Here is a 23,951-nt window from a genome sequence, read left to right as displayed (position 1 = left end):
CGCGAGTGATATATGAATATCTTGCACGGTGACGCGAATATTCATTTGTTTGCACGGAAAGCGTCTTGTATAGTGTGTTCCTAATTTTCTAGAAAATTAAAATTGAGGGAAAATTTTTTCCCCTTAATAAAGCATTCTTAATTTTCCGGAAAAATAAAATTGATGATAAAAATTGAATTTTTCTATTTTTTTAGAAATTATGAAAAAATCTGACTGCGATAAGCAGCTTTATTACTTATTAGAGTTCCTAAATGTGAAAAAAATTCCTAAACTGATGCAGAAGACGACGAAGATGATGAATATTTTACGAGAAAAAAGAAATCCGGAAAAACACTAAAAAGTCGAAAAAGAAAAGTGTTTCTTTTCCTCGAAATTTAGAACAATTTTTTTTTCAATCTAAGAACACCAGTCTCGAACAATAGAAATTGATTTGCGTTTTCAATATATCCCACGTGCATTTTCTCGTCGCGTTATTATTTATTCTTATTTTCTATCTCTCTAGTGGACTCTCGCACTATCGCGCAGCGTGACTGACCGAGAAATCCAATCAGCCGTGACAGCCATTGTAGATTGCTTCCTGAAAATGGACCTGAAGTACATGCACACGCCTTGTGCCCGCGTGTCAATCATCCCCCGCGATCCTTTCAAAGCTCCTTATTCCCCCTTCCAGATATTCCTCGCGGTGAGTAATCGTACCGCACGTTTCGATCTTTTTCCCGGACGCGTTTCGCTTTTTTCGTTTCGGGCAATCGTAAAGCGCGGGTAAAGCGCGAGTAGATAGGCAGGTATTCATACTGCCATACTGGCGGACCGCCACGCCGCGCGCTGGTACGCGAGCAAAACCGCACGGCCTTATCTGGACAATAACGCTTCGCATATATCGTGTCGCGGGCCACCGGTTTTCCTTCCTCTCCCCGCCTCCTCTCTCTCTCTCTCTCTCTCTCTCCTCCCCATTTTAAGCGCAGCGAAACTTTCGCGGTCGCGAATGCAATACAAGCGCGCTCTGTATCCGTCGCGCGCGATTCCGCCCGGTCACGAAGACGCATATACATCCCCGCGAGAGGGAAAGAGAGAGAGAGAGAGAAAGAGGGTGGCCGCGCACACAAGACTTCCATGCGATATCCCCGATCGTATGCCGTGCCGTTGGCAATGCACTTCGGTGCATTGTCGGCGACGGGCCGCGCTCAAGCATCGAACCGCGATAGAGCGGCCTCTTTTCCACCTTGATGGCCGCGTCGTGGATATTAAGGTCAACGCGAGCGATCAGGCGGGGAGGCGCGATGGACCGATTTTCCGCATAATTTCACGTAATACCGCGGAGCCACAATTGTGCTTGCGAATTTTTGAGCGTATATATATCCGTGCGTATCTTCCTCCGCGTTTCTTCGAATTGCCCGTTAACGAGTTACATGATCATTACGAAGCCCGTTTGTTGCTCAATGAATATGTAACATTGAACGACGTGTCGCAATGGAAAAAATCTGCCATTCGGTTAGACCGTTAGAGAAAAATTCTATGCAATACCAGCAAACTCGCGGCAAATCATTTAAGGCGATCAGAGAATCAGATTGTTAAAAAAATCCTTGATAGATTTTTGTAACGGATTAAATGAACGTACAAAAGTAAAGTTTCGAGGGGCATTTACATGTAAAAAATATATTTTTTATTAACGAATATTCATATAAACAGATATTTACATTTATAGCTAAACTGTGTTTCGTTTTGTAATTCTATATCGGTTGTTGATAGTCTGATCATGGCGATTTTTAGCTGAAAACATCCCAAAAAGTTTCCTGCTGCTACAATGTGCAAATAGCTCAAATAAAAATTAACGAAATGGCAGCCGTTGATAACAAACTTTATTATCAGTTGTTATTTTGTTATGAAAATCGCCACGATTAAACAGCTGATCGATATCAAGAGCTAATATCGTGCAAAACAAAAAAAAACAAGTAAAAAAAGTATATCCCTTTAAGCTCTCTCTTTCTCTCTCTCTCTCTCTCTCTCTCTCTCTCTCTCTCTCTCTCTCTCTTCCCGTATATTTATATAAGTTTCTATTATTAAAAGTGTTTTGTTAAATCTATATATGTCGTATACAAATATATCTCTCAAAACTTTCATAAATTCAAATTCGACGAAAAATGGTCAAAGACAGGTACAATTTTTTACTCACTCTGACGTTGATCCCTTTAAGGTTTCGCTATGATGTTCTAAAGGGTGGAAGCCTGTCTCTTTCTGTTTAAATATTTCAAAGAAATGCATACCGTTATGGTTCTTAAATAATTTCAATTAACTACAGTACAGTTTAACAAAATGTTTTTACTTCTGGACAGGTTAAATTTCAAATTAATCAAACGACATGCAGAAATGTATTCAATCATTAATTTGAAATTTAATTATGTATTTGAACACAAACCGAGTTACTAATACCACTGCCGGATTATCTGAAAACACAGACCGGAAATATAAAATACCTATTATTTCAATGTTCGTATTACAATATCAAGTTAATTGAATTATCGATACGAGCGCAAGCGTGAAATAATTGATGAGGCTGAACGGAGGTAACGCGAGAAGTATTTTCATTTAGCGGCATTGAAAATGCTTCCGTATCCGTCTCCGTAATTCGTGGTAATCTAATTTCTCTCGTTTATACCGACACGGGAGAAAGGAAAAAGTACCCACACGCGGTACGCGGAGGACATGCTCTTCCAGAGAGCCACGTAGAGTTACGTCTCTCCCACAGGCGCGGCGCGGAAAAAGATCTTCTCCTCCCCTCGAAGTAGCGACCGTGACAAGTGGCACGACGAAACTCCGGCGTGCGCGGGTGTCGATATATACAATATGGTTACATTTCCGTCGTGTCCCCGGGCCCGCGACGGCCGTACATCCCTTTAAATCCACTTTTACGGCGCCGAGGGACGGCGCGTGAGATCAGTCAAGATGACGGACGTCCTTTAAATTCGCCGGGAAGGCTGCGGGGCGGCTGCACGGGACGACTCCCCGAGGACGCCGAATGTACCGCCGAACGAAATGAAATTCTGGTCGGCGCGCTCTCGCGCTCTCCCTCGGCCGTAAATCGACCGGGGATGTAGGCGACGGGGCGGCGATAGGTAGGCGCGCCTACGCTGCGCCGAGGTAAACGGAGAAAGCGAGCGAGCAGCCCGTCGATCGTGGATCGCTGGAGCCAGGGGCGATCGAGACGTAATTGTCATCGTGCAGTTGGTTCGATTCAAGATCCCGAATGCCGCGTATCCTACTGCCTTAATTGCGCGACGCGCCCCGAAATCGGCCCGCGCGCCGGGAATAATTGAGATCACACGAGAGCCGGCCATTCCCGTTGTTTAACCATGTTTACGCGACATCAGGTCAGGTCCGACGCGGCAGAACGTACGGCGGATCTCGCCGGGTTTAAACCGGGAAGGTCGATTAATACTGGGTTTGATGTACATTTCACCTCACGCCCACGAATTGCTGCAAATAACGCACTCGCTCTTTCTCTCTCTCCTCTCTCTCCCTGTCTCTTATTCTTTTAATTCTTACTTATATAAATATTATTTTATCTCTCTTTGTATCCTTTTTTTTTCGTATTTTTTGGTAATAGTTTGCGTTTTTTTTTTTGTTTCTTTTTATATATTAATTTATCGAACGTTTCTAGAGAGCTTTGTCTGTTATATTCTCTCTGTCGTGGTCAGTAACTTTGAATCACTAAAAAATTTCACTAGTTTTTCAATATTTCACAATCTTTCCACCACCGCGGCCCCTCGATTATTCTATGTACGTCATCTGCGTGAGGTATCAGCGAAGTATTCAGTTATGAGGTGCACGGGAAATTTCATGAAAATTAGATGTCGAAGAGACGTGCTGCGCAACGGTGCGTCAGCGCATGCTAAACGTGAGATATTAAATACACAATAATGAATTGAGAGTTACTTTGCGAGATAATCCGTATGCCATTTCAACTAATCTCGATTCCCGTGATTACTGGACCGTGCGGTCAATAGCGCTATTTCAAATTAATTGCATTTGCTGCTCATATTACATAATTACTATACATATTATTAAATCACGATTGATATAATCGTCATTATTGCTACCGACATATTTAATCGGCGTTGACTATTAATCCGCAGTTCCTTTTTTTTCCCCGCATTGAACATTTATATATGCTTACACAGGTTATATCCGGATAATGTAACAGTGATCGAAATTCAGCTATATTTTATATAGGCAGTCTGTTTCGACACAATTGCTCTGTTAAAATGTTAATCCTAAACGAAAACGGGATAAAAAGGGACGAACAAAAGCTGCATTGTATTCCCGCTCTACCTCGTTATAATATAAAAAATATTACTCGCTTAACTCGGGAATTTGAACGAAGCAGTGGTTGAGGTATGAACTTTGACTGAGAGCAGATAATGCTCTACATTTTCTGTAGCGGACCCCCGATATCCGATATGCGAAGCGTATAACGGGCTCACGCGTACCGAGATGAAAAAGGAGCAGCACAGTGAGTGAGCGGCATTAATTAATTGGCTCGGCTAAATGGCGGCGGCGCAGCGGCGCGGCGTCTCGTCCGTGCATTTACCTGTATGCGTCAACAGATAAACCCCGGAAGCACCCCGGCAATCGAGTCAATCACCAGGAGTAAAACCACCGCGCGGCAGATTTATTTTCGTCCTCTCCGTTCCTATAGCCGCGCGCCCGCGCGTAAAGTTGACCGCGGCCGCGCGGGTTTGCAAAACCCTGTGATAAATTGAATTTCAATTGCGAAAAGCGTATATGCGTGTCCCCCGAAATGTAAATCTGGCGACGTGAGAGAAGCTTATCGCGGGATGAATAACCGAGCGGGCGGTACCGCGGCGGCGTATCATCGCCGCCTAAATTACGCGCGCGGTGCTCATCAGAGCGGAGATCAAAGCGCGGCGGCGACGAGTTTACTTATGATGACATATTACGTTAATTTTTTTAACGATTGTTACGAATCGCTAACCAACGGATATTCTTCCCTACACGCGTGCGTGCGTGCGTGCGTGTCCACGACAGGTAGGTGGTGGCGGTGGGAAACTGCGAGTTTCGAAACTGAAATTTTCCAAACTTTGCGCCATCCCTCGCTCGCTTGGGATGCTTCCGTGTGTGCGAACGCTCACGTTGTGTCGTCGACAGCATGCCGCGCGCCATCGCAAACTCGTTACGGTATCAAGTACCCTCGGGAAATCTTTCTTTCGTGCCGCGTGCTTAACGAACGTTCTTAACGGAATTACCGCATTTGCGCCGTCGTCGCACGGCGTGGCGCGCGGCGCAAGAATTTGCGGCTCGTTGCCCGTGGCATGTTAAGTGGCAGGCCGGCAATTGAATTTCAAGTCACCCGAGCCGGGGGTCGGTCAATTTATCGCGTTGCTTACCTACGTGTCGAACTGGGACAATTTCTCCTGGGCTACATGGACGGCGCGACGACAGTCGCGTCTCTCAGCGGTCGGCATCCTGAAATCAGACGTGAATGGATCATTTATCGCTCCTGGTAAACGCGCTTTCGCGTCGATTATAACAGTAACTAGCGGTAATAGCTGGGCCTCGCGGCGTTTCACCGCGGTGTCACGTTCGTTTCCGTTTGTACGGACGCGCGCGCGTCATATTTTCACCTCCGTATTTATTAAACGAGATTAAAAGCCAACCAGTAATGCCTTTTCGGCATTATCTGAAATTCCTCGGGATATTCGTTTCCTTTGAGATCACCTCGTCAGTACGTAAGAGCTACGTAACATCGTCACCGCAAACGCCACTAAGGATCGTTTCCCATACATTACAACCGACGTCTCATTCGCTTCTGTAGTTGAATCTCATCGCGTGAAAATTGGAAAAGTTCAAAGCGCTCGTCGCCGCCACTGGCGCGATGTTAAAGAGAACGAAAGCGAGAGGCTGGAGAGGAGAGAGGGATGGGAGAGGTAAGGGCAAAAGGGAAACTGCGGCGAGGTCGAGAATAGAGAAAAAGAGAGAGGGAGAGAGAGAGAGAGAGAAAGGAATAGGAACGGAAAAAGCGTGGATGAGAGAAGCCGCGGGAGATATTGTTTCCGCGGCAGCAGAGCGATTGCGTTCGATTTTACGGGACGCGGCAACTCGCGCGGAACAAATCCATTGTACGAGAGAAGTTAAATCGTGTACCGCCGCGGATTTAATATGCGCGAGTGCTGCGACCGTTCTCAACGTGTTGCGGCACGTTGTGCCGCATACCGCCGGCCGTGTGCCGGTCAATTTTAATCGGGGCCGCCGGCGCGACGGCTGCCATAGCCCTCGGAAGCGAGAGCGATGGGGCTCGCCCGAAGTTTCCGTGTTTACATTAAAGTCAACCGGATGTTATCCACCATGCCGAGACGCGGCTCTTACCCCTTAGAAAGTGCTCGCGCACCGCAAACCGCGCCAAGATAAAGAAGCTACTCTGTTTCCTTTTTACGCGGGAATTATACGAGGTATCGTTACACCACTTCCCGCGGCTTCCCTCCGTGGAGTCTGTATAATATACATACAACTGCATTTTTAAAAGATGCAGATGTTTCATAGGTTGTTAGAAAAAGCAAATCCTATTTCTTGGCAGCGCCGCTTCTCCCAGCGTTGTACTTCGCGACTAATCTGTAATAAGGGAAAGTTGTTGAAAGCACACCTAAATCGCATCATGTCGCCTAAAAATTCAACCGCTGTACTTGTTTCTAACGTACTATTTGAAAGCTTGTCTTTATAGAAAAAAATGAAGTATCGTGGTCCTCACACGTACATTTTGTACAATAATTTTATTAACGATATTTTAAATTAAAAACGCGTCTGCGTTTACATATGTTAATGTGTGTGTGTGTGTGTGTGTGTGTGTTTAATCAATTTTAAATTCAAAATTATAAAATATTTATTATTTATATATTATTTATATAATACATTGAGCTTTAAATTGATTTATAATTAATATAATCAAGAGAAAAAAAATACCAATTTTCGATCAAGCAAATCTTCATACTTAATAAAATTTCAGTTTCGCAATTATTAAATATTATGTACATTTTCAGTTTTATGTAACTGCGTGATGATGTGGATTGTCGGACTTAAATTGCAATTATAGACTAAAGTTGGAATTATATGTCAAATTAAATTGATTATCAATTTAATTACAATGCTATATCTTAAAGAATTGTAAAGAAGTTATCGCAAAAGATATTATTTAAGCCAAGGTATAAACCTGACATGACGTTGCCTAGATCGAGATTTTGGTTATCGTGATATAAATGATTGCTTTTTTTTATAGTGGACAGTCAAATGGCGACCGAAATGACTAAAAGAGAATACGGAAAGTATGTAGAATCTATGAATAGTGATTTCCAAGAGTACAGAGACTGTAAAATGAGATTGAATGAAGTAGAAAGGAAATACGGCATTTCTGGGGAAAAAAATACGACGTTATTGGAAATGAAATTTTACGTCGGAATGGAACGAGCTATAGACTCTGTGAACGGTAGACAGCCAGAGGCTGCGATTTTGGCAGCCGGTGATGATGCGATTTAGGAGACCCGTGCATGTGCAGGCTTATCAAAGTTCTTTATTTTAAAGATTTATAGTATTACAGAAATTATAAAAAAAAAAGAAAAGAAAGATATTTTATTTATTGTGGTGTAAAAGAATTTAAAAATATTCTTCACATTTTCTGTTATAAGTTGTTGTGTAAGAAGTAGTGCGATTTTGACAACCTTTTCTTATAATTAAATCTACTTTTCGTACTGCCATCTCGTGTACATTACGATTAGATCTGACATTTGAAACCTATTAATTTGGCACAAAGATCCCTCTGGCGATGTTTCGTATATAACTACCGCGATAACGTACATCGCGCCATTCCGCTTAAATAATCACGCGACATTCACTCAGCGTCCGTCCGAATTATACGAGATTCCTTCACAATTCATGCTCCGTCGAGCGTTGCAACAGTTCGCGCCGGCTTGAACCAGGACTGCAACCCATTTCGTCGAAAACCGGAATAAAGGGAAGACACCGACAGGGTAGCGACAAGATGAACCTGCACGCTCGAAGCTACTCTTCTTGTAAGGAATCACGGGCAATTGCTGCAGTAACTAATTATGCGTGGCTGTCCGGCTTCGCGAGCCACAGTCAGCCCTTTGGGAGTTGAGTTGCGGAAGGTTCGGCTGCGTGGAAGCCCTATCGCGTAACTCTTCCGCCTTCGGTCGTTCGCCCATCCCTCGCTCCGATTGGCGGTGCGGGCTTCGGCGTCGCTGATGATGGTTGGCGAACGTTTATTCGGGGAAAGTCTGTCGGCGTCTTTTTGCGCTGGGGCGTTATTACAATTAACGCCGACACAACCACCGTTACCGTCAACTCGCATTTATCAATTAGCGCGCGAGTATAATGGCCATGTCGCGCCGGCCAGCTTGCGCGCGCGGAATCGATAGGATTCTCTCCGTACAGAGAGAACGAGCAGTTCTCTCTGTACGGAGCCATCGTGGATGGTTACGTACGTGCCTCCTCCAAGTTCGATGAAAAATTTATGAAGAGTCGGATTTACGACGGGAGACGCCGGGGTCGCGCGCGCGCGCTTAACGCGTGACGGTGGGAACGATGACGGTGGCGCGCGAAAGAGTGCAGGCTTGGAGAGGAGAAAAACGTCCGCGTACGAGAGGAACACAAAATTCTCCTCGTGCCAGTGACGGCACGAAGAGAGACGATGGAATTTTTATAACGACACGTTTTGCGCCCGGGATTATTTTAGGGGGACGTTCCCGCGGGAATTGAACGCGGAGAAGGCGCGAGAGCATTCGCGAGAACTGCTGTCGGAAATGAATTCGCGCGTCGACAACACGTACCTCCGGCATTCTTTTTTCATGCTTACGCAGAGGTGTGGCTCTCGCTAATGTGGAAAACATGTTGTGGAAACTTGCGCATGAGGGTGTATTACTTTCGGTTACTTATCGGCGAAACGCCGACGAGGAGGGTGGGCAGGGGGGCAAAGGGGAGGGGAATGCGTGACCTGCTTGCGAAGCCACAGCGAGTTTTTCATACCGGTAATTGCATTTCGATCTTTTTCGATGTTTTCGAAGCGTGTCGCAGCAAACGCGAAAGCGTGTAAACACGGAACTCGGAGTGATAATCGATAAAACGCGAATTCGATTATCCTCCAATTGGCGAAAAATGAAACGCCATACAGCCAGTTACTGGAAAAATGTCGAGCTGATCGGATTGAATGAGTGTTCCAATTGTAATTTACAATTTTGATTCAAAACAGTGCGCACGCGAATAACCGTGCACGAGATAAAATCGCAAATTCGGTTAAGCTCTAACCGATGAAACACGGCACACAGGTCACTTGAGGAAAACAAATGTCGAATCAATCGGAATAGACGTTTGCTTGAATTGTAATTTTGATTGAAATAGTTTTAGTTACCTTTAAGCATATAAACAATTAACGGTATAGTAGCAGTTGACATTTATTAAAACGCATTAAACGCGGGACATTGATTTAAAGTCCGCAGGTTTAAAGTCAGCGTGATATAAAACCCTGGCGCGCTCGTAAATTCATAATGCCGGCTATTTGAAACAACACAGTTACATGAATAATGCATCATCCGATAGATTCCTCCCGGCGTATCCCATATAAGACATTAAGGTGCTAACATGACAGTCCTATACGGTTTTACGATACGGCGGGAGAACAATACGCGCGCGTATTTGATCGATTCGTCATTTCTGGATTATACAAGCGCCAGTTGCGAGAACACCCGCGCCCGGGCATCGAATTCTTTTTTGGCTCCGCCGCGCGATTTCGCTTTAGCGCTCTACACGCTGGTATACACCTCGAGGATTTCGGGATTATCCCAAATCCTTTGTTGCCCTGGTAGTAGAAGGATTTCTCGAGGACCGACGACTCGAGACTAGGCGCGCCCCCTTCAAAGGTTGCAACGAGGTCCCCTGCAATCTCTCTCGGAGCAGCACCTTAGCCTCTTTCGGCCCTCCAATAACAGGGAAATAACGCTTTTCACGTACCGAGTGTCCGAAAATTTGTGGACCAATTTGACGGTCGAGATAAGATCGATATGAAGGACGTGTGGACGAGGGAAAAATCTCCCGCATATGACGCGCATACGAGATTGATCGTAATGTCCGCGGAGTGGTATTGAGGTATTCAGGAGGAAATCTTTTGTCGAAGGGAGCGAATCACGTCGGATAAGAATTCAAGTTACATTAAATAACGGAACACTTAATGGCGGTTTGGCGGAGATGAAATCTTCGCTATGAATGAGCCCCAGGGAACTTCCGTCGCGCGACGGTTCTTCCGCCACATTTATCTCATCGCCGTGATATACACATCGAGACACAGCAGTGTCTCTCCACCCATTGGCGACCATTATCTCCTAATCACGCGGCCCACAGATACGACCATTAAAACGTATTACGATCGTAACGTGCCCACGTACAATGTTCATTGCGACGCGCCCGATCCAGAGTTCGATATCGCGGCTGAGTTCCTTTCCCGTCATTTGATACGCCTTATCGCCGCCGGGCTAACAATTATAGGACAAAGGGCTCTGTGGGAGGGAGATCTGTGCGGTTCGACGCGATCTCCAGTTCAGGGGGGTTAACCGGAGCGCGTTTCGTCATTGTTTCACGGCGAGGATGGACTCTCATTGTTCTCGCGCGAGCTTCGCCCAGGGTTATGCGCTTTCAACGGGGGGTGAACGTAAACGCTTTCAGGGATCCCGGGTTCCGCGTAACCCGGGGAACTTGGATGTGCGGACGACGACGACGACGACGACGACGACGACGACGACGACGACGACAAGGTGGTCGTCGAATCGGACAACGAGGTGTCTACCCTCGAACCTCCGTGTCCCGTTGCGTCCCTCATTTGTTGCCGCCTCTCCCTCGTACACATATAGGTCAGGTACTCTCGAGATACGAAATAGCGCCGGCGGCGGAGCGTGGTACTGAATTATTGAATCACTATAGCCCGGCCCATATCACCGCGGCGCAGTAACAAGATTGTACGTCCGCCATTACGCTTCCCGTCCGGATAAATAGCGGCGGGCCGGCCATCTGGAATCACCCTGCGAGCGACCACTCCTGGATATCAGATCGAGAATCCCGATTGCGCGAACGGTTCGCTTTGATTGCGGTGATCTATGAAAGCTGTTGCGTCAGATCATGATTGCAACAACCCGGAGGTTTCGCAATTCCTCTGTCACAGTTGATGTCAGTGCTGACGACGGATGGACAATTGATCAGTGACGACTAACTGATAGCCGCGATAATTTTGCAGCGTATTAAAACGCGATTTCTCAAGTGCCTTTAGCGTTTAAGGAAATAAGTAGCAGTATATGATGTGGGTAATGCGCGCGGTTCCCTCTCGAGATTAAAAATTAACATTTATAAATAAACGTTCTTAAATAGGTCTAGAAACAGTATTAAGGATGGTTGTAAGAAATCGATGACGGTACATATGGCGTGCTATCGCGATATGCCCGTGTTGCATTAGAGTGGAATTTAAAGAAAATATCGCCATGTTTACGCTGCTGATTTTAAGGAAGCACCGTCGTCGCCTGCCGATATCTACGTGTCGTAAAACAACATCACTCGCCTAGATTCAACGACGAATGCAACAATCACGTAATGTATTTTTTTCTTTATATATAATCACGATTTGTTTAAAATGCTAAGTGCACGATTTAGACATATAAATTAAAACGTGGTAATTTATTATAAATAAAATAATGTAGAGAAGCTAATGTAATAAGTATCGTATTTTAGTGTTAAATATGTTTCTTTTTTCTCTTCCTAATTGACATTACCAATACGGAAATAGCATCATTATTAACAGTAATTTGCAAGTACCAGTTGAATTTGCTGTGCTATGCCAGGGGCTATGATCGATACACCTAAATGAAAACGTAATTATCAGATTGCTGGTAAACTATTTTGGCAAAGTCACATTAGTGAGATTAGAATTGCAACAAGAAAATGTTACTTGTAGATTTGAATGTATCTCTGTATTCATACGTGATTAATTGCAATCCTACAATGAATATAGCAACAAAAAAAATCAGAGATCGTTAATATCATTGGTTAAGACATCGCAAACGTAATAATGACATCGATGATGCTTAAGTATGAATAAGCAAGATTGCAAAGTTTAAGACATAATTATTTTGATATTTAAAAAATTATTTTTAGCTCTATATCAAGCTAAATTTTTTGACATTTCAGCAAAATAGTGTCTTCCGTTCAGTAACAATAAATTATTATTTTAAAATATTAAATTATTATTCTTCTTGAACAATATTCAAAATTCTATATTGGCTTCGTGTCAATTTTGAAAAGAAAAAAAGTTATTTTCGAGCGTAAACAATTTTGTGGCTTAATTTTCTATAGTTCACTGCACCGGCATTAATTTGATGGAATTGGGACATTGAAGATTATTATTTGCATATTGCGCATATCGGCTGTATCTACATCACAGAGACACAAATAACTGCCACAAAACGATACGTTTCCATATATTATTAAAGTTGAAGTGTTTATTTATTTATTATAATTAATTACGTTTGTATCTCTCTCACGCTTCATATACAAAATATCACGTCATAAAACAGCTCATCTTTTTCACATCGTGTCGTGATTAATAATGCAATTCTCTGTAGATTTTAATTTTTTATTTTTATATTTATTAGAGGTAATACGTAATGAATTGGCATATAAACCGATAATATGCAAATCTGATAGAATAATTTGACTAACTGAATAATCCTGCATCAAAACGAAATTACGTATCGCTTTAAATACTTCCTAGTAATCTGCCTGGTACGTTGCTCAAACGCTATTATCGACTATTAATTGAAAGATATGGTTAATTGACATGGAACAATAATTAGATTCACTCGAATAATTCCTCGAATAGGAAAGATCACCAAATACTATTTGGCAGTCTATCTCGTTTTTTAACAAATTGAAAATATAATAGAGTATGGTTAAAAATATATGCGAAAGTTTTTTTGAGGGAAACTTTATAAAAAAGAAAATTCTTTAATTATAAAGAATGAAGTCATTTGTCGCAGAAAAAAACTTATGATACAATCATAAATAAGCTATTAGATCGATATATGAATAGCATAAGACATAAGAAGTATCATTTTTCGATTAAAGCGAATTTTTGTGTTTAATAACATTTTCATATTAATTATTAAATACGTTTTTCAATTCTAAACTGCGTGTCGATATAGTTGTTTTAAAAGTTAGGAATAGAAATTAATTTGATCGTCAGATTTAACAATACTACAAGCATCTTCAAAACTTGTAAAAAACTTATTGTAAAAAATATAATTCCAACAACGTTTAAACTTATAATAGTTTTGAAATTATTTTGTTGGAATAACCGTCGTGTAGATAATGGAATAAAAAACTTATAGAAAATAATGGAAGAAACGTAGAAAGTTTTAAAATACGAGAAATTAATAGATTTTTAATTCCAATTCAACATGCCGTGGCTCATATCGACATAGATGCATTTAAAAAATTGCTTCGACATAAATGTGAAGATATTATTCGTAAGATTGCAATCCATACAAAATGACACATCTTATCGTTACACAGACGTAACTGTAAGCTCAAGTGCATCCAGTATAATATCGATTTTTTTTTTCAATCTCGCCAAAATATCTTTTGGTTTTAAAGTCGGATTTAGACTAAGCAAACAAATGTGAAAAACAAGAATTAACAATTTGCTCACTGAAGCCAATTGTCCCTTCGTGTTTGTTCGTGTTCATTTACTCGGTCCGGATCTGACTTAATTCAATCGAAAAGTTACAAAAGACACGGCGAAATTGTATTTTATTCAGAATGGTGCTGCCTGCGAAGATGAATTAAAGCTGAGAAGAACGCTCGACCGATTTACAAAGTGAATCATGCGACAAATACTTCATCCTACGAATTCATAAATCCTCGATTCCGTGCATGTTTTACTTCATTTAAATGAGGTGCTACGCGGATCGATACGTCAGTCGTGTTGTCTCAACATATAAAGCTTTACGTTCGTACGGCGTTCGCGCTACAAAATGTATCCAAGTAAATGTCCGTCAACGTGGCTGCAAATGCAAAAAGTACGAGATGACATTTGAATAATTAGCGTGGAAAAATGATGGCGCAGCACGCTATCCAGATGTATGATGAACGTGAGACTCGTATCGGTGGGGACTATTTAAACTGACAGTAATAAAAAAAAGGAGGAGTTTTTAGCAGATAATAATATTGCCACCGTGTAATTAAACGCGACTTCGCTCTATGTTAAAGTAAGCGCGATTGGTTGCCACTTTCTCGCTTCAAGACTTCTCGGCGTTGGCTTCTATTGATTCACGCCGTTGCCGACTGATGCCACTGCAAGGCGAAGACATAAGGTAACGCGATCAAGAAAAGGAAATAGAATACTGTCGTCGCATGCACATTAACGGAGAAGCCAAAGAGGCACGAAAATGGGCGTAACGATGTAATACCCACGGGGGAGCTGCGTTGCTCCTTTACACGCAATCTATTACATATAAGCAAAACATTATCTGCATCTATAAATGTACACGACGCATAATAACGTAATGCATAAAAACCATCATTGTTTGTATAATAAAAAAAAAAGGGGTCTGTTCTCCAAGAAATTGGATTGAAATTCTAAACGCGCGTAACGAACCGCAAATTTGGAACTATTAAAATTACGACAATAGAAATAATTGCTATTTTGTATTTCGTTGAAAACACGCGTTTGTAAACTTAATTCAATGTAAATCTTTTTTTACGCGAAGCATCGAAATAGAGAACGATCTGTTTGTTTCGTACACGGTTGACCCGGTTTATATTCTATGTGGGAAATCGTTCGTGTAAACACGAGTATATACAACATGTATAGAAATCGCATAGAAGTAATTTCGAATTTTTCGATATCCCGATTGGAATGCACGACAAATATTTATTGATCTATTTCAAGTAGCAGTATGAAAAATATTTAAAGCAGAAACTATGTGTATGTTTTAAATTTGTAATGCACACATAAATGCATCCAAAATATTCAAAATGTTTGCGAAAACAATTGATTTTATAATATAAATAGATTAAACACAAATATAGAAAAATATATATGCACATACTTTACTTGAAAAAAATATTTGTTACGAGATGCTACACTATAAAAATTACATCTATTGTAGTGGGTAATTTTTTGAGACTACACACCGTACACTATAATATGAATTTTCGCGTGTTTATAATTTTGTATATAAATTTTGCAAAAATTTCTTAATTTGTTTTTTACACTTGTGTATACACTGTAAACAAATTTATTAAAAAATAAATTATTGTTACTTGTGTACTGCAAAATTATAAACACGCAAAAATTTATACACCTACAGAGGTAAAGTCTCAAAATTGTTCATTATAATATTCATTATAATTGTGTAATTTTACATAATTTTTTTTTACAGTGTACCGCGTCGTTCTCCTTGATATAAAATTTTCCTCTTGATATAAAATAATTTCTTAGTTTTACTTTTCCGTGATTAAATATATCCGTGATAGAGAGTCGAGAGAGGGCGAGTTAATTAATTTCTTGTCGCGTGCACATTTTCAGTTTGTCTGGAAATGCGTGCTCGTGCGCGACCTAACTGACTGATGAAGGCTCTTAAAAAGCATTTAGCAATTGCCCCCCGTCCAAGTCTCTCATTCATCTCGCGGCATTCCAGACGACGACAGACGCTTCCTGAAGGAGATTTCGCGCTGTTTGACGGAAGAAATTCGTTTGCGGCTTGCCTTTCGTTTTTTCCTTCCGCTAACCCCGAAGCAGGAACCCACTGCGAAGAAGTAATAAAGAACCTGTCGAGAATTTGGTGGCCATTCTTCTTCATTGGCGTACTCTATTTCCCGCGGTTCGCCACAATCTCGCAGTGATTTCGATATCACAGTTCTCTCTCTCTCTCTCTCTCTCTCTCTCTCTCTCTCTCTTACTCATTCACTTTTACACATATACATCCTCTCTCTCCCTTGTTATCATCATCTCACTTTCCGTGAAGTCTTATTTTACCGGGATAGATCAACCTGCTTTGATTTCTGAAACGTTCTCGATATCTGTCTATGCTTCATCACAGATAGAAATACATACATCTGAAATGATCGAGAGGGAAGTGACAGTTCGATGAAGGCGTGGTTACCCATCGTATTGGAGAAATTGATCGACTGGCGGATGTCTCATTAATCTATTGCCAATAACGTGCACGACACTTTAAAGGTGGAGACGATTGCGTCCCTATTTCAATCAGTTTCAATTACGCTGTGATGTGAAAGTTAATCAATACTCGCGAAATTCAACATAATATTCATTAAACGATGATAGTATTAGTCATTTACGTATAATTCTACAAACCTGACAAAACTAACTTGACAGATTTAAGGATGTGTATGTTACAGAGTATTGTAAACAATTTTTAAAGTTCATAGGTTATTTCATTTATCTGCATAAAATTTCAGCATAATCCTCTTATTGATTCCAAAATTATTTAATTTTTTGTTTGCTCTTGATTTTTATGTAAAATTCATAATAAAATTTATATTAAAGCGAAAATATATCTACAATTGACACAAAGAATTAAAACTTTGTTCTTCCTTTCTAAATTTTAGAGTGTGCTAAATAATTAATAATCATTTAACAATATGCGATTTGTAAGAATAAGAAAAACTTGGTGCGAAGCAAAGACACTTTTATTTCTGCACGTTGTGTGGTGTGCGAAACGAATGCGAGAACGCCACGCGATCCTCGATGTAAAGTTAGAGAAATACGTCGTTTCAGCTCTTACACCATAATTCTCTTTATCGTTGCAAGGCACCCCACTCGTGCTACTCTAGCAATCCGTTGTTTTAAGGCTCCAACATAAAATTATTGTTACGGTAGGTACCATACAATATGAGCTTGCGAGCTTGAAAGAACGCGAAGGTGTAATAACCGCAACTAACGTTACGGTGTAAACGAAATCTTTGTTACTGTAAGGAATACGAGAAGCAGTTACTATTTCTGTAACTGTAAGATTGTATAGTTGATCCTATATTATAACATATACGCAGAGTGGGTTTCTATTCAACTTTATGATTTACATATGCTAATTTTAAAGTGTGATCTGATATACTTTTAACACGGATGTTGGATACATATCTTTAAAAATATGGAGCCATATACACTTTATACGAAAAGACTATTTTATATTTATCTCGTGTATTTTGAATAGCGTGGTGTTCAACAAATTTTATTTTATCAGCTATTAAATAGAGCAATGTAACGTAATGCAGACATTTGCAACGTAATGTATTGGTATATCTTGAAAAATATGAAGCCACGTGCACACTTTATATAAAAAAACAGAATTTTATATTTATCTCGCATATTTCAAACAGCATAGTGTTCAACGAAGCTTTGCTTTGCTTGTTAAACAGGGCAACGTAATGTAATGTAGATATTCGCAATGTAACGTAGATATTCAGTATCCTATACGAGTGCTTGACCAGTTGAATTAATCCCTCGTTCATCGGATAATGCTGTTTATTCACGTTGGTAATGGATCATATCATGAAGATGAAAATAAGGCCGAAAAGATGAATTTAACGTAATTAGCAAGGCGAGACAATAGCAAAAATTTGAGCTCATTTAATATGACTGTAATTACTAATTTTTAAAAAATTAATAAAATCATAAAACATTTAGAAAATAAAATAAAGTCAAATCAATTGAAATTCATAAAATAAAGTCATTAACGTTTCGATGAATTTAATCGATGGAATTTACCAAAATTAAATCAATTTTGTGATTTTCTATTATAATATGCGTAAGCGTATAAATTATTTTCACAGCTTAAAAGTCGATCTGGATTTATAAAAGATTGGAGAAACTTTAATGTGGAATTATCCGCGATTTATTCTTTTAGTTTAACGTAGCAAAAACAGACAAAAGTTTTGTGGATCATGCTCGACAGATTTTTCAGTACAGTCCCGCCTTAATTGCCGCCACTTCGTCCTGCAGAGATAAGAGTTGACGCTCACGTTCGTTCGTTCGTTCGTTCTTTGCGCAGACCGCCCAGAGAGGATTCGCTTACGGATTTTCGTTTAATACGCATTTGGCCTCGCGGGAGCGGAAGACCAGAAGTAGATCGCGAAAAGTTATCTTCCCACTTGCGTCTCTCGACCGACGAGAGCCTGCAGGCGCTGCCGTTTCAATTGGGCGGTTCTTCAATAGAAAGCCGGGCTTTTCTGCTGTTTATCTGTCGGTGCCGTACACACAGCCGTATTTGGCGGACGAAACGAAGTAGGAGAGGAGAGGGTGGCGGTGAGGGGAAGCTAAGCGGTATCGAGCGCGGGAAACAGCTTATTTGGCATCGTCGGCGCCCGGGAATTCACTTCGTTCTCAAATAAAATGCCACTCACCCCCGTCGCCAACCCGGTGAAATGCAGCGACGCTACGCGCGGACGGGTGCCCCGTCCCTTCTTCTGACGAAGCTCGGCGAACCGCACGCACGTGACGAAGCGCACGGCCGAAAAACTTCCGGATACCTGTTGACGTCGCCGCCGGCCGATGCGTCGGTGAGACGACGATCGCGTGGAGATAAGGCCGGACACGAATCACCGTTCTCCCTCGAGCGACAGCTGTCGAAATACTCCGGGATAGTTATAAGGAGGGGACGAAACAAGCTTCGACTTTATTACTTTCTCTCTCGGGAGCTTTCCTCCCCCGAGAAGATAACGTTTTTGCCGCCCGACGTTTTGGATCACCGAGTTACGCGATACGTGTCGCTTCGTCGTGGAGCTCCCCGTCCCTTCTGGATATCAAAAGAATGATATTGGACGCTTTGTGCGGACCGCGCCGCTGTTTCCCGAAGCGAGAAACATTAATGAATTCCGCTACGCCAATGGATTAATATCATACTTTGAGCTTAATAATGAATTTCAAGATTACAATCGCTATAATGTGCCTTTTTTTTTTCGTGGAAAATGGGAACCGGTTGAATGAAATCGTGGAAATGCATTTTTCGCAAAGCCGTTACGTTAAAACATATCATTTAGTAGCTAATTACAGCAGCCGTCAAAAAGAACGAAATTAAAAGAAATTCATTTTATTCGAGCTTTAACCTCGCTTTAACCTTCGCGTGAATGATTAAATATGTTACATTTCCGCCATAATCTAATGCGCCAACTTTATTCAATGGGACGTATGTGTGTATGTGTGTACGTCTAAAAATTTTCACGGTGTTTTGCGCTTCTGCAGACATACTTCTGTCAGAAGCATGTCCGCGGGCCGACATATTTTAATGCTCCTCCCCTAGTTTTCTTATCGAGGCGCGATCCAGGCTTTTCGCGTTGCTATATCTCATTTAAAAAAATGTTTTCAATTCGTATTGATTATCCGTGTGTTGTTCGATAAATAAATACGGCGCGCGAGTCCGTGGAGAAAATAGCGTGATGCTCATGGCAAAACATTTTTCCGTCCAGCGTGAAAATATTACGGCGAGCTGGGTATTTTCTCGTTGCCTAACGAAGACGCCCGGGGGTGCCGACGAAGCGCAGTTGACGAAATGCAGTTACGCGCATCGGACGGGCCGTCTTAAAGAATGTGACCCGGGCGCGTAATGAGTCTACACCCTTTCCTCTCTCCTTCGTTTTCTCGACGCTCGACAACAACGTGCGTTTGCATGTCTCCGAAACACGAGACGGAGATCTAACACCACTCGTCTGTCCATCCGTCCGTCCACGAGCGCCTAATGGATTCAGGTGAAATTATCCTCGCGGAATACCAAATGAGCGGTAAGGAGTGTCGTATAATTCAGACTCGTGGGTATTAGGTGTACCCATTTAACGTCACGTCCCTTCCGTTTAAACGCGGCGCCGTAGCTTTCGGCTCTCCGGAGAATTGTACCACGACGAGAAAGAGGAGATCGAAGCGGCGCGAGGGAGAGAGAGAGAGAGAGAGAGAGAGAATTGGGTAGACGACGGGTGTCCGAAGGGATGAAGACGCGGGCAATCGGCCAAACCAGGGCTCAGGAGTGTGCTTTATGCTCTTAGCTCTGACTTCTGCCGGGCTAATCGACCCTTACTCCCTAAACTAACGTGTAACAACCGCGAAACGACCTGTTTCAGCGCCGGGATTTGGCATTGGTCGACCAGAAATCGCGACAACAACCGTTGAACTTTAGTCACGCGACAATCGACGTAATTGCAGGATTATTGTATCGTCCAATATCGTTTTTGTCCCGAAACAAGCGCCGCATTTTTATGCACGATTATTGTTCTCCACATTTACCGAAATGCTTATGCACACGCACAAGTTAGCCTTGTTAGAGGAAAATCAATAATCTAATTAAATAGAAAAAAAGGGGGGATAAAGAAATAATGTACACAACTAATGAATTGTGACACGACAAAGCCAATCGTCGGATTTATACCCGAGAGATACTAAATGAGAAAGGAGCATTAGTATCGCGCGATGAACCGCCTGATCAAAAGACCATCCAGAGATGTTGTTAGCAGCAACGTGGTAAATATAATAAAAGGCGGTAGAAAAAGTGCGGGGATGAATGGCGCAGGATAATGAGGTGCCGAGTGAGAGAATGAAAAATAGTTGTGAATGTGATGAAAGAAAGAAAGAAAAGTGTGGAAAACTGAAGGGCAAGAAATGGCAGGCACCGTGGATGAGACCGCGGAAACTTTAAATTGGCGAAACTCCGGAAAAACGCTCATACGAACAAAGGCGGGCGGAACAATGCCGAAAATCCGGTAATCGAAAAGATTCGCGTTTTCAGTGGAAACGGCTTCGTCGGCCAGCCAAACGATCCCCCAATTACAGTTCCTCTTTTATCACCCGACATTTCCGCCAGTGTCCTGTAACCATCGCCTCCTTTTTTCGTGTATTAGTTAGAATTTGTCTTGAGCTTCAGTTTCAATCCTAATTAAACAGCCCTAATCGTCCAATCTCGTAATCTATCAACAGTAACGATCAATTATATAATAATAAAACTTTCAACACAATCCTTGAATAAAACGTGATTCTTCACGGTAGAACATAATGACATTAAGGACGAATGCAAGCCTGATACGAAACGAGAGTTCTCGATTAATTTCGCAATCAGAATTTCATATTCCAGATCTAATCGAGTTTGCATTTTCCATTAAAATTTAAATGACTTAGACTGATTTTTTTCCTCATACACGTTCTCACAATTTATGCAATGCTATTTTCAAGAAGAAGGTAACAGGAACATGATTCACGCCGCCGAAAATGTGGCCTTTATTTCGTGGCGATAATTCGTTACAAGTATTCCCCGATCACGAGTGTAGTAGCAAATCTCTCGGTTTGTCGTTTAAGCTTGATGCTAGATTAGAACTTGGAGAACGTCACGACCGGCGCGCTCGATTAGTTAATTTATGTTCCGACGGTATATCCACCATGTTACGTGATGCGACGGTTTGGTGATGGGGACGTTAAATGTAATTAACGACTGCTCCGTAAACGGGAATAACGCTTAGGTCATCGTGCCGTTCAAGCTACTAACTCAAAGTCCGAGATACCTTTCCATCCGCCAAATGGATAGTAACGAAGCTCGCCGTCGGCGTCGTAACATTGTCAATTAGCAGCGTGTCGATACCGTAACTCAAGTAGCAAATTTGAGCACGCGTACGTTTTCAGAATATCATTTAGCGATGCGGTCATTTTTTTTTTCCCAATAAAGCAAAAGTCGAGAAATGACGTATCTTCAGTTTCGTGAATTCCCGAACAACGGTTTTCCAGACGTACGCTTCTTCTTTTTCATTCTTATCGCGTATTCCACGTAGGTAAAACATAAACCCTGGTTTATTGGATACGTTACGCCGTGGCAGCGAATACGTGGCAACTGCAGCACTGGTATACGTTCGAATTAAGCAGCGAGCAACGCTGTCAAAGCAAAGTCCCATCCATCGCGCGAAAATATGTTTTCCGGGCTCGATCGACTTTCCTTCGCGATTCATCAATTTCATTCATTTATTTCACGGGGGCCCGGCGATCGCGTCGATCTAACGTGAATCGAACGCAATTCCTACGACATTCGGGAGCGTATTTCACCGATCCGCGGGTGAATGATCTTTATTGACATACGTACCGCGCGCGATGCGCGTAAATACAACGGACGCGAGGCATATATTACGCGTGTAGCCGCGCACGCTCCACACGCCGCGTCGCTCCCGTGCGTTCGCGAATATTGAATATTCTAATTACCGGCTCTCTATTTCATTTCCCACTGGATTACCAACGGTATCTGCATGTCGTTCCCCCGTGCTTCCGCGCGCGGTGCAGTTTTTTTCTCCCGTCCTGTGTTTTTCTCCGCGCGCCGCATACATTTCTGCGGTCTCGCAAAAAGGACTTCTCTCTCTCTCTCTCTCTCTCTCTCTCTCTCTCTCTCTCTCTCTCGGTTACGTTCACACGCAGCCCCTTTATTCTTTGACTTATTATCATTGTTTCGTGTTAACGGCGATTGTTCGCCGGATACGCGAGCGGTCATGCGTATAGGTTTTCGAATTTGTCAAGCGTCGGCCTGTTTTCGTAATCGAGTCTGCACGTTTGACACGCACGTCTAACGACGCTGCAGCGGCTTCGCATCGAGCAAAAGTAGCGTTCTGTATTCCGACGTTTGCATCTTCCGTTAAGGATGTAACTACACCATTTAATTTGCTCCTTTCAGGCTACGTCTGTATACATGCAACGTCGTAATTTGAAAGCAATAGGTACAGTTAGGCATCAAATGCTGTTTAATTCACCTATTTTGCGAGACGGTCCGACGTTAATAATGACATATCCGTGTCTGGAAATTTAATTGTAACCACGTGCGCATAATAAAGCAAATTGATATCCCATTCAATCAGAGATATGCTTAGTAGATGTGGTTCATTGAGTCTACAGTCATATACACCATTTGCAAGTAACATAGATGTTATATATTACAGCTACGTGATAATATAGGATTTAATGTAACCCGCGATGGACTACTATTCGCAATCACATATGCACACGATAATTTTCAATTTTCCTAATTAATTAGTCGTATTATTATTTGCTATTACGTTTAGTTATTAAAAATAATATATATTATTTCTAATAATTAAACATATATGTATTAGATTTAACAGAAAATTTAATATTTAATAGCATATAAATAATTAATACACCAGAGAAAAAAATGCTGGATTTAAATAAATATTTCTTCGAATAGTACTAATAACATATTTTATAGGAAATCAATAACATTTATTTCAGACAAATAATATTTTCTAAATTATAGAGTATAACTTGTTTTAAATAAATATTATTGATTTTCTATAAAATATGTTATTAGTGCTATTCAAAGAAATATTTATTTCAAACCAGCATTTTTTTCTCTCAGTGCATATACACATATATTTGTTGTCAGACTCTTTCTTATCTTTTCAAAAATATATTTAATTGAAACATATCGCCCCTGTAGATAGTCATATATCATGATTATTTATAGTTTAATTTATAGTTCAGTGGTAATTCTAATCCAAAATTTATAATTTGTAATTCAAGAACACATATCTTATCTTTAAATATATATACGTTTTATACTTGCTAATGTATAGCAAGTATAAAAGCGCACGATGATCGAATCGCGTTCAATACCTTCAATGTAGCCGAGAGTGGTAAACCTAATGGTGGTCAAAGCTCTCGGTTATTACGCTCAAATCCGTCATTTCCATTAATTCTGTCTATTCAGTGTCACATTCCCACGGATTTCCTTTCACTTATGGGTGCCCGAGCAAATACCCCTGTCTATCAGAGAATAGCCAGAGGCTTGTACAAAAGGGTGACACTAAAAAATTAAAAAGATTTTTTTTTCAATTTCTAACTA

At 41.5% G+C, this 23,951-nt stretch overlaps 1 protein-coding gene and 1 long non-coding RNA gene across 5 annotated transcripts in view; one reads left to right on the top strand and one right to left on the bottom strand.

The window, feature by feature from the left end:
* Positions 1 to 23,951, bottom strand: part of LOC105837447 — a 220,657-nt gene that overhangs the window by 45,746 nt on the left and 150,960 nt on the right. For all 4 annotated transcript variants that reach the window (XM_036288060.1, XM_036288098.1, XM_036288011.1 and 1 more), the window contains one exon: positions 5,406 to 5,484. The gene's annotated coding sequence lies outside the window, so the exon portion shown is untranslated. The remainder of the gene's footprint in view (positions 1 to 5,405; positions 5,485 to 23,951) is intronic.
* The window catches only part of LOC118646360, a 179,341-nt gene continuing 162,337 nt past the window's right edge, over positions 6,948 to 23,951 (top strand). Inside the window, exon 1 of the long non-coding RNA XR_004963921.1 lies at positions 6,948 to 11,652. This is a non-coding gene — a long non-coding RNA (uncharacterized LOC118646360). The remainder of the gene's footprint in view (positions 11,653 to 23,951) is intronic.

Source organism: Monomorium pharaonis, chromosome 1, assembly GCF_013373865.1.
Source record: "Monomorium pharaonis isolate MP-MQ-018 chromosome 1, ASM1337386v2, whole genome shotgun sequence".
NCBI lineage: Eukaryota > Metazoa > Arthropoda > Insecta > Hymenoptera > Formicidae > Monomorium > Monomorium pharaonis.
The sequence above is the reverse complement of the archived record's forward strand: the minus strand, read 5'-3'. Positions and strand labels throughout refer to the sequence as shown.